This window comes from Zosterops lateralis (genome assembly GCF_965231275.1).
Source record: "Zosterops lateralis genome assembly, chromosome: 5".
NCBI lineage: Eukaryota > Metazoa > Chordata > Aves > Passeriformes > Zosteropidae > Zosterops > Zosterops lateralis.
Window position 1 is genome coordinate 39343432 of NC_139766.1, and position 15092 is coordinate 39358523.

Genomic DNA, 15092 nt, shown 5'->3' on the forward strand with positions numbered 1-15092 from the left:
AGGGTGGCTAAGCATATTTGTATTTCAGTGGCTCCCAGGTGATTATGGCAGGTGGTTGTTAAAACATGATACTGTCTCTGGTGTTTCTGAATAGAGAGCTGTCTTGAGGTTCTAGGCTACCATTGCCCTGAATCTGTCAAGAAAAGCATGATTGGAGGTCTGCATTTTTACAATTTATTTAGACTGATCTCTGTTAGGTGCCTCTTCTGGTTCTTTCTGTGTAGTAACACTTTTGATGAGTAAAATGCATTGAAAATACAGCAAAATTAGTTTTAACAATGATTTTTTTGTGTGTGTGTGTGTAGCAACCTTATAGCAATAAAAGAAACAAATATTGCACTCCTGCATTAACATTGATATTTCATTATAGTTTGAAGCACTATTCCAGATTTATTGTGCAGGATAGTCTTACTTTCCATTATAAGCTATAGCTACTGCCAAAATGATATTTTTTTTCCTAGTTTAAAAAATAAATTAATGTTCTTTTAACAGTCAATGAAGATGACCACTATAAAGATTAAACTGTGTGTGGGCATACAAGTAAATTAAAAACTGCTCTGAAACACTTCTTTAGGTACCTTTTCTCGTCTTTGGCAATATAATTGATTGTCTAATTAAATATTAATTGAATATATGTAATTCAATACTCCCTGTGCTGTAACCTCTCTGCAAAATGATAGTCTTAACATTTTTTAAAGCATTGATTTACAATTCCATGTAGTATCTTGAAAATAAATAGATAAATATGTCATCATCTTGCATTGTTGAATGAAATGAAAAGTACTGGAAGACCCAGCATCGTGTGGCTAATGTGGCCCCCCGTTAAAATATATAGTGAGTGTAACCATAATGTGGTTGCAGCATCCTGTAGCAATAGTTTCTGTGTCTCCAGGATGGATATGGGAATATTTGCTTAACAGTGGGCATGAAGCGAAATTGAGATAATGAGGTGAAAAGCATCTCTTATGTGAGTAGCAGGCTTACCATTCTCCAGTATGTTAGCCTTTTAATATGCTATCATTGTCCTTAGATTTACCAAAAAATACCAGCATTTTCTCTGCTGGAAACTGTTTCACCTGATGCAATTATCTTTGTACTTGTGTGTATTCTTTCAAGCATATTTACTTTTTCATACTCCTATGCTAAAACACTGAAAAAAATCTAGAGAGATTTTTTGCTTCAGAAATTGGAATTTTCAAAATTAAGAATGAACTCTTCTTGATGATTTAAATTGCCAAGGATTCAAGATTACTTGTGCCTAGTTATGTAAAGGAGAAGGAAAAAAGATATAATGGATATAGGAATTAACACTAATCCTGTCCTGACAGATTGTCAGAGCAAGCAAAATAAACGGCTTTTCCAAATGCTACATTTTGTTGCAATATAGTAACAAAAAATCATAATTATTTTTTTATTTACAAGGCCAAAAGCCAGGAAACTTGAGAAACATGCAAGTGAGCTGAGTATCATTAGTGAAATTTCAGCTTTTATTGTGACAGAATACAAAACTTCTTACAACAGAAATTCTTCTAACAGAAGTTATAAAAATACAATTTTTGTCTTTAAATGGAGCTCTCTGAAGTGTTGTAGTAGTTGGACTTGATGATCTTGGAGACCTTTTCCAAATTAAATGTTTCTATGGTTCTGTAATTCTAAGCTGCATATATATATATATATATATATATATGTCAGTTGCTTACAAATTTGATGAAGCCAATCAGGCAAAGCAAGGTTACTGCTCCTTTTTCAGGGATAGATTAAGTGTTTCCTAAAATACATCCCCTACCTAGGCTGTTGAGGACAGTTGTTCATCTTTTCAGATTGAAATTAATGATTTTTTTGGGGATGTACCTGGAGAGCAAACTGTGTCTATGAACTTTCCCAAAATAGTCTTGGTGTGGTTCCCTATACTCCTTTGGAGAGCAAAATTAAACCACTATTCAGAAAAACAGATTTTCTTCTTAAAATGTATGTGAAGTTAATAATGAAATCATAGGGTCCTTTTAGTTGCAAATGAACTATGAAGTCTGTCTAATCGTTAGCTCTGATGAATGCTTGAGGCTGGTGAGGGGATCCAGGTTTTCGTGAAGGCTGTCTCATTTTAATGATACATTTAGAAACATTGAACCCAGTTGATGTGCAGGGTCTCTTAGGTTAAATCCATAAATGAAAGGGCTAAGAACTTGATCTGGATCTAGATGTCTAAGTTGTTAAGAAAAACAAAAGTTATGAGCAAACCGCCCCCCCTCCCAAAACTCACAACAAAAAAGCCCACAATAAAATAAAAATCTTTACCATCTTTGTTTTGAATGTAATTTAGATAAAGCAATGGCTATCATAAACTAAAATAGGTATTCCAGTAACTTTAAAAAAGAGACGGAAAAAACAAACTCAGAGTGACAAATGGGAGGGGGACATCTGTGGAGCATTAGAGGCAGTATTAGAGGAACACAAAGTTAGAAATAAATGAATATGTGGAGTACAGAGGAGAGGGAGGGCTTAGGAAATTGTGTATAAGCACAATGGAAAAAGAAGGTAAAGCAGAATGAAGGGGAAACACCACCATTTGTGACACATGTATTAGATAAGAGACACATGTGGGTGCATCTTGTGAGCCATTGCCTCACGTCCTGCTTTTGTCCCAGTCTCCTTTTCAAGTATGTGCCAGGATTTGGGGTGTCCAGGTCATACTGAGTTGCACAGCTATGAACGGAAGGATTTCATCGAGCTGGACTCTGCAGATCTTTATTTTCCTAAGCACTTCCGAGTGTTTATGTGGAACCAGAAGTTAGGAAGGATTCTGTGCACTGCCCATTTTTACAAAACAGAGGAGTCTTTTGTCCTCTTGGCAGTGTCTGGGCACAGTTTTTTCTTTCAGATTGTGCTCATAGTCCTTTTGCTTTGAGATGTAGTGAGCCCGTCCCTTGCTTGTCCTGCTCTTCAGTCTGATGGGTAAGAACAAACACACATGGTGCAAAGTGTGGTAAATGAAGACCACAGGCATTTCTGCAGGAATTTTGTCAGCAGATGAGTGTATGGCTGATAGCTCTTAGCTATGGTTAAAGACCTTCAAAGGTATCTAAGAAAAACACCTATTTTCAGTTATCTTAAATTTGCTCTACTCCAGAGTACATACATTGGGAAAGTTTAATTACTCCTAAAACTAAAAATCTTGACACAGTGTTTTGTTTTATTTCCCTGTCAAGTGGCACTAACATTCTGACAAGTGTGAGCTGTGATATGCCCAGGCTCCTGATCTCCAAAAGATTTGGCTGATGTGTACTACAGCATCCTTCTCGATTATGTCCCGGGTATCTATCATAGAAATAAGGCTGTGTTTCTGCCCTGACACGGGGTCAAGATTCAGCTGGGATATGTAACCACACCCAAAAGCTCAGGGCCAATTGAAGGTCCTGCAGTTTAAATGGCAAAAGCTGTATCATTGTTGGTAAAATACTGAATACACATTTTTATTGGCTATTGAAATAGAAGACTTCGGTCTCAGTAATTTTTGAGTTAATCTCTAGTAAATCCTCTGCTGAGAGCTCACTTGATATTTTCACTAAAATTAGAGATTTAGGCTTACATTCATGGAAACAAACAAACAAACAAAAAAAAAACAATTTCCCTTTCTTTCAGCATCTGAGGAGGACTATGTAGGTAACAAGTAAGCTCTTACAAATGTCATACTCTTTGACTCTAAGCTTTTGCCAGAAGGAGGTGAAAAGGCAATGTTGCATGCTCAAAGTATTTCCAGTTAGCATATCTGAAAGACTTTAATGACAGAGCATGGCTGCTCTTTCAACTGCATCCGGGTTTATATTGAATAGTGCTGAATTGTTGATTGTTTTGTAGAGATGGAGATAAATAACACAGGGATTAAAGACTGTGGATACTGGTTCATTCTGTGTGCATCAGCGTTTGAAAAACAAATAGAGGGACAAACAACCAAGCAGCACTCTCACAAATCCTCTGATTTAATTTGCATAGCATCATCTTTTCAATACATGACCTCTACTACTCTTCATATAGTACAGGTGTAGTTGCCAAAAAAGAGCTTTTGTTTTGTTTACATTCAGAGAGAACACTGACTGGTTTCCAGACTTCACAAATAAAGAGATTGAGGGTCAAAAATACCACTTTGTTAACTCCTTAATCTCTATGTTGTATTTCTGCCTTTCAATGATAGATGCTACTGTTTTGTAATTACCTTTTTCTCTCTTGAAAAAGTAATTACAGGACATCAATAGAATAAAAATCCATGTTTCAACCAACATGTACTAGGCCAGTTAGGCCTGATATTATCAGTGACCACTTATGGGGTTGCCAGAAGAGGCCATTTGTATGAGACAGTGAGCAAAATTCTCATCTGTAAGCTGAAGAGGTTCATGCTGTGTGGTTGAGGATAGAATTTAATATTCAAACTTGAAATATGACAAAAATAACCCACCAAATAAAATTACTGTTATGTTATAGTGCTGTTTAGGCTTTGTTTACAAATATGGTAGTATGGTCTAAATTTTTTTTAAAAATATCTAATTGTAACGTTGTAACATCACACTGTCATGCTTGTTACAGAAAATAAAGTGACCAGCCTATAAAAAGAAGCACAAAGGGAAACGTTCTGGTTCTCATCATGGGCAAACTGCTCTCAGTTAACTTTCTCTCTCAGAGGAATATGCACAGTAAATGGAAGGAGGTGGTCTCGGTAGTCTGGGGGTATAGGTGGTAGCAGCATATATATATGAGTTAAGTGTGCACTAGGTAATTGTGAAATTGCTTTCTAGTTTACTCTTCTTCTTAGCCATATATTTATATTCAGTAAGATTTTTTTTGTGTAATTCCTACTACAGTACTAGATAATGCCACAATAAAAAAAATTCTCTATGCTTTTTTAGTTGCTTAATTTTCATTAGAAAATTTTGCTGATTTTTCTCAGTATATTCTTTAGATGATGCCTGAAATACAAGAGCATAATGATGAGTGGTATCAGTGGAAACACTGAAATCCAGGAGTTTGTCTTACCTGTACTGCTTGAGCCTGGTGTCATTGTGAGCTCACAACAAAAATTTAATCTGGGCTAATATTTCTGCTCTTGCCTTTACTGCTGGCATCAGTGTGAATCATGCTGTTGATTTAAATGTAAATAGGCTATAACGTTGTGACTCAGTTTCCTTGTTGGAGGAAAAGACATTATCCATAGGTAAGCCTTCTTACTCTACTGATGTTTCTAAACACTATTTTATTACTGTTTCTGAAACCTTTTGATTTTAAAGCTACTGTGAAACTAAAATGTATTGTTGTATATACGTTGTAGTTCTTCAGAGGGTATTGACTTACAAGTAAATGTTCATTTTGCTTTTATTGCTTTTTTTACTAGAATATGCAGTTTTTACTTTTTAATTGTAATGCTATTAATCTTAGAATTGTACTTGTCTGAGCATCCAAGTTGCTGTTTTTCACCTCTTTTGCTTTGTTTAACACATTTACAATAATGGTGAAATGTAAGTATGCATTATTTATGATTTGAAGATAAAGTGAAAATTGAAGCATTATGCATTTTTGTACTTTGATATTTGGTCAGCCTAGTTCATTAGGAATGTCCTTTTCTTCTTTGTTATATATAAGGTGAATGATAGACCATTGTTTACTTCATCTTTAATAAGAAGTACTATTGTTTTACCAGATTTTAGAGCTTTACTAGATATTTTATAAAGGGTATGTTATTTCTGAGATAGTAGACTAATCTTTGCAACAGTTCATTTGAATATGTAAATTATTTCCATTTCTATGATGGAAATGGGATTTGCTAGCACAAAAATATTATGTTATTGTATTTGTGAAATACTGTATTTATTTAGGATTCATTGCTGTGTTTGTGTAATAACAAACTCAGTGGAGCTAATTTTATTGGTTGTTTTTTCAATGATAAGATTTTTTTTAATTATAAATGTTTAAACTATCTTTTTTTTCTCAAGTGACGCTAAGCCAAGTAAAACTGAATTGAAAATCTTCTTTTCATTAATCAAACTCCATGCTAAGACTTTCTAAAAAGAGACTTCTCCATCATAATTAGTAGTAATGTAATGTAGTGTGATTAGTAGCAGTCTAATGTGATGTAGAGTAACAGAGAATGTGTTTGGGATGAGAGAGAGCTGACCTGCGTGCCCACGATCCCTGGTTCCCTTGTCAACTAGCCTGGGCTTCACCAGAGCACACCCATATACCTGGCCTTCCTTCTTCTGGAAGGTGGGAAAGATTGGAAAGGAGCCTCTTACAGGCTGCTTGCCAGGTATTGTCCATGTGTGATGTGGAAGTGATGAAGGGCCTGTGGCTGCCTTTGAAGGACTGGAGAAATGGAGATGCAGCTGTGTAAGCTCTTAGGCTCTAGAAGTGACTCACTTGTGCTTCTGTTTCTCCTATAATACCAAACTTCTCCTGCGTGGAATAGTGTGTGTTCACTTTGTTAAAACACCTTCATAGTTCAAAAAGGATAAATAAAATTGCGTAGTATACAGGTAGATGACTAACTTTTTTGGCTAAAAAAGTTTTGCTTTTTCTTTCTGTTCTTATATGGATTATAATACTTGGGAACAAACAGTAGAAATATGTGTTGTGCAGAAAATAGGTGATACCACAAATGTAGGTAGAGCAATGAGGCAGAGACACTTTAGTAAAAAGAATACTGTTAATTCAGATGAGAGTGCAGCTGATAGTGTAAAAAAAAGTGAAAAGGTAGGATATGCTACAGCAGTGATCTGTATTTTTGATATTCTCTGCAATTAAGTCATAATTGCAGAATGAATTAAAATTCGATTGAGCTTGACTGTTACAAGGAAGTGAAGGATTAAGAGAAGATTGTCTGTTCTATAATAATACTATTTATGTAAAGAAGCCTAGAGTGTATATGCTGTGTTTATGAAAAATAATCCCCGTAACACTGCAGAACATACTTTAGAATGCTTTGAAGAACAACATTTTACTGTTTCCAGGATGAATTGTAATAATGAGAAAGGATTGTTAGCTGAGTGCTTGTCATCAATATTGCAAAGAGCTATGACACTAAAGGGAAGATGAGAATATTACATACCTGTTACAGGAAACAGCTCTTTGTTCACAGTTCCAAGCACCTTTGCAACAACAATCTTCTCTAGAACCACCTTGTCTTTGCTCTTCATTTGGCCTGTTTATTTCCAAGTCATTCCACTTTTTATGGCTGCTTTTGGGTATTCAAATCTATACAGTTCTGTCAAATCCTGGTGTATGTGTGTCACATCCACAAATTTACTTTTAAATGGAAAATTCTTAAGGTCTCAGTGCTGTGGAAGGCAGTTCTATCCTACTGTGGTCGACTGCACTTGGAGAATTTGCTTCTCATATTTCTTGTTACCAGCAAGTGAGTGTTGAACTGGCGGATGTGGCCTTGTGTTAAAAATAGTTGTGTAATAGTTTTTGATTTCTAAAATAATGCCAGTGTTGCATCTCTGCTCATTGTGTAAGTACTTTTTATCACAGGACACTGTGATAAAGATGCATGTATGCATGTATGTCCTGTGCAAGTTGTGGCTTAGAAAACAGATGTGCATATTTGAGGAGCTGGGCACAGCGTGGGACCCCTTGTCCATCCTGTGTGTAGGGAGCAATTCAGGGTGAACTTCGCAAATTCCTTCTCAAACAAAGCTAGCTGGTTCAGTATAAGTGTGTGGGAGTGTGCTTATATACACATGGGGTGAATGCTTAGAATGCATTGCTTTTTTTGTAATCCTTGATTTCTGTGGGGTTGTTCCAATCCTCGGGGTTTATAACACTGGTTCTTTTTAGGTAAAGATTTGATCTATACAAGATGAGTAATCAGTCATTTGGAATTGTATTCTTACTACTACAAAGTATTCATATACTTTCCATAGGAGAAAAGATTGTTCTATAGGAGGTTGGTTTAAAATGATTTATTATGAAAATTTTGATTAGCTTGATTGATTTCTTTACGTCCTTTCCCCTTGTGTTTTAGTAGGAGAGGAAACCCCAGTGAACCCAGTCATGAATATGTCTTTAGAGGTAAAAAAAGTTATCTGCAGTGTATCAGCCTGTGGTTTTGTGTGTATTCCTGCAATTTTAAAAGAGTTAGGCGCAAGCTGTTACGATGAAAGAAGATAATTAATGCTGTTTTCATTTTAGGTTTTGTAATCATTAATTTTAACTTAGATCTTGAAACAATTAATGAACAAATTCAGTTCTAGAGTCCCCAAAACATGTAAATTATTTGGAAGGTTTAGTCTGTGTAGCACAATAAACTCTATTAAACTATTTTAGGTAGTCATGAGAGTATGCTTTTTTAGGATATATTCATTATTTTCTTTTGCACTTTGCCAACCAGCTTCCATGGATTATAAAGCGGAAGCTTAAATATAGTCCAAACCATTATAATGGTGCTGCATTTGATTATAATGGCTATAATTGCCTTAATTATGTAAATGAAGGGGCCTTGCCAATCTTATGGTACATTAAAGACTTTACAAGTGTGTCACAGTAGTTGTATTGAGAATAAATAACCAAAGAGATGCAGATCATATGCTAAGTATCTGGATCAGCATTATCTTTCTGTTCATGCAATGTACAAATAAGCTAAGGATGCCTTTATGTTTGTGTCTCAATTACTGATGTGATGGTAATATTTTTTTTTACTGATACTATTTTTATACCATCAATATGCAGTAATATTTAAAAGTCTTTCATTACTCAACACTGGAAGATAACTGCTAGAAAAAATCAGAGGTTTTTTGTAAATCAGGTAATTACTTTAAATTACTTAATTTGCTCCTCCTTATTTATTGAAGATAAAACATGTGGTGCTAATTGCATAACCTAATTCGGAATTATTTTTTCTGTAAGTATGTCAGTTTATTAATGAACAGTTTAGCTATTTGAGATCCTTAGGAAGCTCAGGAATGGACTGATGATGGTTCACTAGTGTTCTGAAGGTGGATCAATGAGATTCATGGAGTCCTCTTCGAGTAAGATGTAAGCTGAGTGGTATTTAAAGAACCTGTGATAACCTTTTGGCAACCACTTCTCAATATTAAGTCTTTAGTACTTCAATATCCTATTTACTTTAGTACTTCAGCTGTGCTGTCTATGCTCCCTCTTATATAGTTGCAGTATCACTTTTCCGAAGTGACTGTTCTAATAGCTGCAGAATTTTAGTATTTTTTTAAAAGTATCAATGTTCTTTAGAGGACAGGGATTGAAATGTCTGTCCATCACAGCTATTGCTGATGTTTCTACAGCTGCTACACTGAAATTGTCAGAAACTTGTTAATATCCTGCTGATATGATGTGGTATGATATGATATATATGGTGGCCCTTTCAATTTATTTTTTTTTAAATATATATGTTGTATCTCATTTACTTGAAGATGACCTCTGTCATGGTAACTAGTTTCTACTTGAGCTAATTTTAAGCAAATATTCCAATAACTTATTATGGCAGGAAAAAAGTTTACGTGGTATCAGTATATCCTTACTTGATTACACAATATCCTCTTTCTTTCAATAGTAAATATATAATCAGTTCTTGCACATAGAAGTAGAAGTTTTTTCTAAAACAATGTTTCTCATTTCTCCTGGGCATACAGACAGAAGAGCGGTATTGATTTGTTGTTTCACTTTTGCTATTCTCGCATAAATGAGCACACTTTCACAGTGGAGAACCATTGTTCTCTTGGTCGGTATAAAGTTTAGAGGCACTAATGAACATTTTAACGTGGTTGTGTGTATTCATTGATACTCTGAAAATGTCCGTCTGTGCGTTGAAGGCGTGATGACACTTAGGCCATGTTAATATCACTCATTTCTAGCTGTGATAATTTCTAAAAGTTTGAAATGATGACGCAGTGTTGGAAATAAGTTTTACACTGTTAGAAGAAAGTTATTTAACAATAACTCTCCAGGACAATTTTTACATGCTTCTGAGTGTGTTTAAGCAAGAGAAAGATGTATTTTCAAAAACTCCCCATCCTTATTTTGTATGCAAAATCGTCCTGCTAGCTTTGAGTCTTTATGTAGGTTACTACAGGTTTACTCAGAGTCTTGGTAAGAATATTCTACTAGTGTCAGTATGATCTCAATCTATTTCAGGTGATACATTTTCATATCTTGAAGATTTTTGCTGCCAAGAGAGCAGGTTTTGTATGTGCAAATACAGATTTCTTTTGTATTATTGATGAATCAGCATTATGAAAACATGTATTAATAAAATCATTAGATCAATCCTTTGTGCCTCAAAATAGTAATTACCCAACTGGGTTGCTTTTTATCTGCATCACAAAATACAATATTACTTTTATTTTTTCTTGATATCTTTATTTTATATCACAGATGTAGATTACTTTATATGTCAGAAATTCTCTAAGTAAAACATTAAAGTCTTCGTGGAAAATGAAAAACCCAGCTTCTTTCCTGAAGGCACCATGACCCATGAAATTAGCTGTGGCATCTGTTTAAACTGTTCTGCTGATATTGCAACATCAAGTGCTACAGCCACCTCACATGCAGGCATCAGCACTTGCTCAGTTTTGTCAAATTGTTAAGCTTTGGCTCATTAGCATGGTGGCACCTTTAAAACATAACTACCCCCTAAAATTAAATGGCTTTATATTGTGATTTACTAGTACTGAAGTATGTTTTTGTAGGGAAAAAAACCTCAGCAAACAAATCTTGTATTTAGCATTTCAAAGAGTACAAGTCATAAGAAATCTTGGATTGATTCATCTTCAGTCATAATTCCTGTCAATAATTTTTGCATTATTTATCCTCTTTTTAGTAGAGGTTTGTTAGAATGCTGAGAACAGTAGTAGAGCACAAAACATTTAAAGAGAGAGTTGTGAAGCCAGTTTAAATGAAAACTAAGTAATTAATACAGTTTTGGTCTCTTCAGCAGTGTTGTCTTGAATTCAGGCGTGGTTGAAGGTTTTAAGAAAGTTTACTCTGTCTCATAGGAATCTGATTTTTTTGGTTTAGTTTTCTCTTAGGATCAGTACTTGAAGCTGATCAACCTCTGTGGTATTTCTATGTGTACAGTTTAAGAGGATTAAAAGATACATCGAAGATAGAGAGCACTAAATCACTGGTATAGTTACCTTCTTTCTAAGGGTTTAGCTTTGGAAAAGGAATACGGGAAGAGGGATATAGTTTTAGCAAAATGAACAAAATGCTGCTGTGGTTCAGAAAAACAAAGAAAATAGTAATACTCCTTGGTTTTGTGTTTCACGCTATTTAAATCTATTAAAGAGGAAAAAATGAGAGTTTGTACAAGTATATCCAAGTCAGTCGGGATGTTTCTGGCCGTTTAATTGAGCATTGGATCATAACTAGACTTCATAGAAAACAGATACATAACATTAGGAAAGCAAGTTTAAAAGAAAATTACTACAGATAGGAATAACTTAGAAGAGTTGTCCACCAGCTTTAAAGATAACTGATTGATGGCTTAAAAGTGTTTCTTCTGAGTCAAAAGCTGGCAATAGCCAACAGTGTATAATGTGTCAAGGCTAAAGGATGCAGACAGTTGTCAGAGACAAGCATCTGTGACAATTTGCTGCTTAGGAAAAGAAAGCTAGAGATCAATGCAGTTATTCATAAGGTTATTGTGTACACATGTTTATTTCTTGATGTTTCTTGAATTTCATTCACTGGGGTTAAATATAGATTTTGTAATGTGAGCATTGATTTACCATGTTCGTAGTTCATTCAGATGGTCTTTTAATTATTAGTGAGAGCTCTCACTGACTGTAAGGATTAGCAGCCTGCACCTGTTACAGCCAGCACCTCTATAGTGTTCGTTTTTGGACTTTAGGCAGTGACTAGACATTCAGTATTCATTTAATTTATTTTGCTCAGCTATTTGTCATGGTAGCAGGAGTGGTTTTGAGTTCAGTGGACCAGGTGTTGTGGACCAGCTCAAAATATATGTATCACAAAAAATCCTTTGTCATTTTAGTGGTGCTGTAAATCCCTAAATTTCCTAGCTAACTTTGTATAGTTTAGAGTGATTCTAGATTTATATGCTAACTTACGTTAAGAGAAATCTCTTAGAAAAAAATACTGTTTTTCTACATGCACACACGGTGCACATGTTGTAATACTTTATATATATATATGATAAACAGTTTTTATCTATATGAGGTATTTAGAACATTGAACTATTCTGTGGAGCCAAGTGGACTTTTTTGTAGGGTAACATACTTTTGTACAAGGCACACTGAAAACTATGACCAGGAGTGGTAGCAGTAGTCTAGAAACCCAACATATTTTTCGTAACACCAACTCATAAAAGGTGTTTGCAAATCATAAAGCCTGCAAAACAGCCTTTGTTTTCCATCTGCTTCAGGCACAGTGATGTAATGTTCAATTCAATCTGAAATAAGCATCTTAGTGGGTAATGATTTATTCTTGACATTTGGACAAAGGACACAAGGAGCCTGGGAAGTAATTTTTAAATTCCTAGCTGTATATATTTATATGTAGAAGCAAGTTAACTATATACAGCATAAAAATAAAATTGTACTGAATTTCATTACCACAGAGGTCATGGGGTAATTGCACAATCTACTGTTCCTTTTTTTCTGTTGCTCTACCTTGAAGCAAGATTTCTTCAGACTGGAAGAAAGCCCCTTTGTGGTTTAAGTACTTACATAATGGAAATAGAAGTGCATATATCCATTAAGAAGGCATTTTCAGAGAGATTGATGGTGTTGGCGTGTGTTTAAGCGCCAGGCAAACCACCAGTCCACATGTGCAGACTGCCCACACTGCAATGCTGTGAATCTGGTGTGTCCTGGAGGCTTGCAGCTTAATGGCCCAAAATTCCTATGGTGCACTCTTCTGGGAGAGCTGAACGTGAAATGGTCTGGTCAGACCTTCTGCTCTTGTTCTCTTACAATCTGGATTTCCTTTTGATTTCCAGAGTGTTGGGGTAGATAAAGAACAACATTCTAAAAAGCTGAAATGTGAGAACTCTCTTCCTGTGTGATTGGGCAACTTTTTCCAGTGTATCACATGGACATTGGGTCATTCTGTTACCTAAATCAAAATGGAATAAAAAATCCTTATCAAGCATTATAAATGCTTATTAGTGTTATTTTGAGTGATGAGAAATTTCTTTTGCAATGGAAGCCAAACAGGAGCTGTGAAAACAAAGTACATCTGCCTGTTGCAGTCTTTACTGAGGTCCTATTTTTGCTATAATTGTCTCAGTGTTAGCCTGCATTATTTTATTTTTTTAAAGGTTTGAATTTACTTTATCTGTGCAATATCAGGCCATAAAAAAAATTGAACATTTTCCTGAACACAATTTCCTTACTTCTTTCAATGCTATAAGAGAAAAGGGTTGTATGTAGACTCAAAAATTACACATATCTGCATTTCTTTGTAGTGATTGGATAAATATCAATCAATTAATTTAGATTAAAATGTTCAGCATCTTACCTTTCTGAAAAGAAATAAGTTTTGCATTGTAATGTTTTTCAAGAAAATAATACCTATTATTTTCTCCAGGAAAAAAAAAAAATGAGACACCTTGATTATGTGTTGTTCAATGAAATACGAATAATATGTGATTCATTAGCTCTTGATGCTTCAAAATATGAGGGACTAATAAAAGAAACGGCCTAGAAAGGGGAAAAAAGCGAAAAAAGAAAATATGAATAGCAAGGAGATCATAATTTTAATTACATCTTTGGCTTGGGAGCATAGTTTTGTGCCTACCAGACAGGTGCTTGGCTGACTTGTCTAGAGAAGAAGAGGGGAGAGAAACTCACTATATTTTATGTCTATATTCAGCCATATATTTATGTATGTTCCTGTCTTCTACTGAATAGCTGACTTATTTGTGTGTGTGTGTAGTAAATGAGAAACAAATAAACTTTAGATACCTAATATACCTAGTTGACTCCCTGTCAGGGAGATTTTATAGACTTTGTGTGAATTGCTTCCCTCTGGGCCATTATTTCTTCTAATTATCATCACTGTTGAGTGACTGAATAATCAGAGGAGCTGTTGTCTGCATCTTTCTTCACAGGTGATCGATATCAGTGTGTTGGAAATGTCATGGTTTCTGTTTCCTTGTTTATTAATTTCTTCTAAGAGACTTACCCAGAACTTGGGCATTTTTGGACTTTAGGCAGTGACTAGACATTCAAGTATTCATTTAATTTATTTTGCTCAGCTATTTGTCATGGTAGCAGGAATGGTTTTGAGTTCAGTGGACCAGGTGTTGTATGTTGATACTATTTGCTCACAGCTCCCTCATGCTGACTCCTGTTGAAATAAACAGTATTACTGAGAAATTTTGGGCACAAGTCTAAATTGGGAGAGGAGTGGCTGGAGAGCAGCCCTGCCAAGAAGGATCTGGGGGTGCTGGTCAGTAGCAGCTCAGTGTGGGTCAGCAGGGTGTGCCCCAGAACCCAGAAAGCAAAACCCCATCCTGGGGAGTATCACAGCACAAGCAGACAACCAACAGAGGGACAGCCTTGGGGGGCCTCATCCTGAGTGTTCTGTGCAGTTCTGGGCCCCCCATGTCAAGAATGTCAAAGTCCTTGGTTGCATCCAGAAGAGGTAAACGATACTAGTGATGGTGATAGAAACAATGTACTGTGAGGAGAGGATGAGAATTTTGGGCTGGTCAGGTTTGGAGAGAAGGAGGCTGAAGGGTGGCTTCATTGGTCTCTACAGCTGAGAAGATGGAGAGGGAGGTGCTGAGCTCTTCTCCCTGGTATCCAGTGATAGGACACATGGGAATGCTTCAGAGCTGTGCTGCAGAAGGGTTAGATTTGGTAGCATTTTGTTACTGAGAAGGTGGTCAAACACTGAAACAACCTTCCTAGAGAGGTGATTGATGATCCTGTCAGTGTTTGAGGCATTTGGACAATGCCTTTAATGACATGTATTGGGTTATGGTCAACCCTGAACTGGTCAGGCAACTGGACTATTGCACATCTCTTCTGAGTGAAATACTATTCTAGGTGAGTAGGCATTATTTTAATTGGATTACTATGTTATGATTATATTTAGGAGTCTGCACACTTGCTTGTTTAATA

The 15092-nt window shown here is 35.6% G+C and overlaps 1 protein-coding gene across 2 annotated transcripts in view; it reads left to right on the plus strand.

Moving 5' to 3' along the window:
• Nucleotides 1-15092, plus strand: part of SPOCK3 (SPARC (osteonectin), cwcv and kazal like domains proteoglycan 3) — a 143674-nt gene that overhangs the window by 103218 nt on the left and 25364 nt on the right. The window lies entirely within an intron of this gene.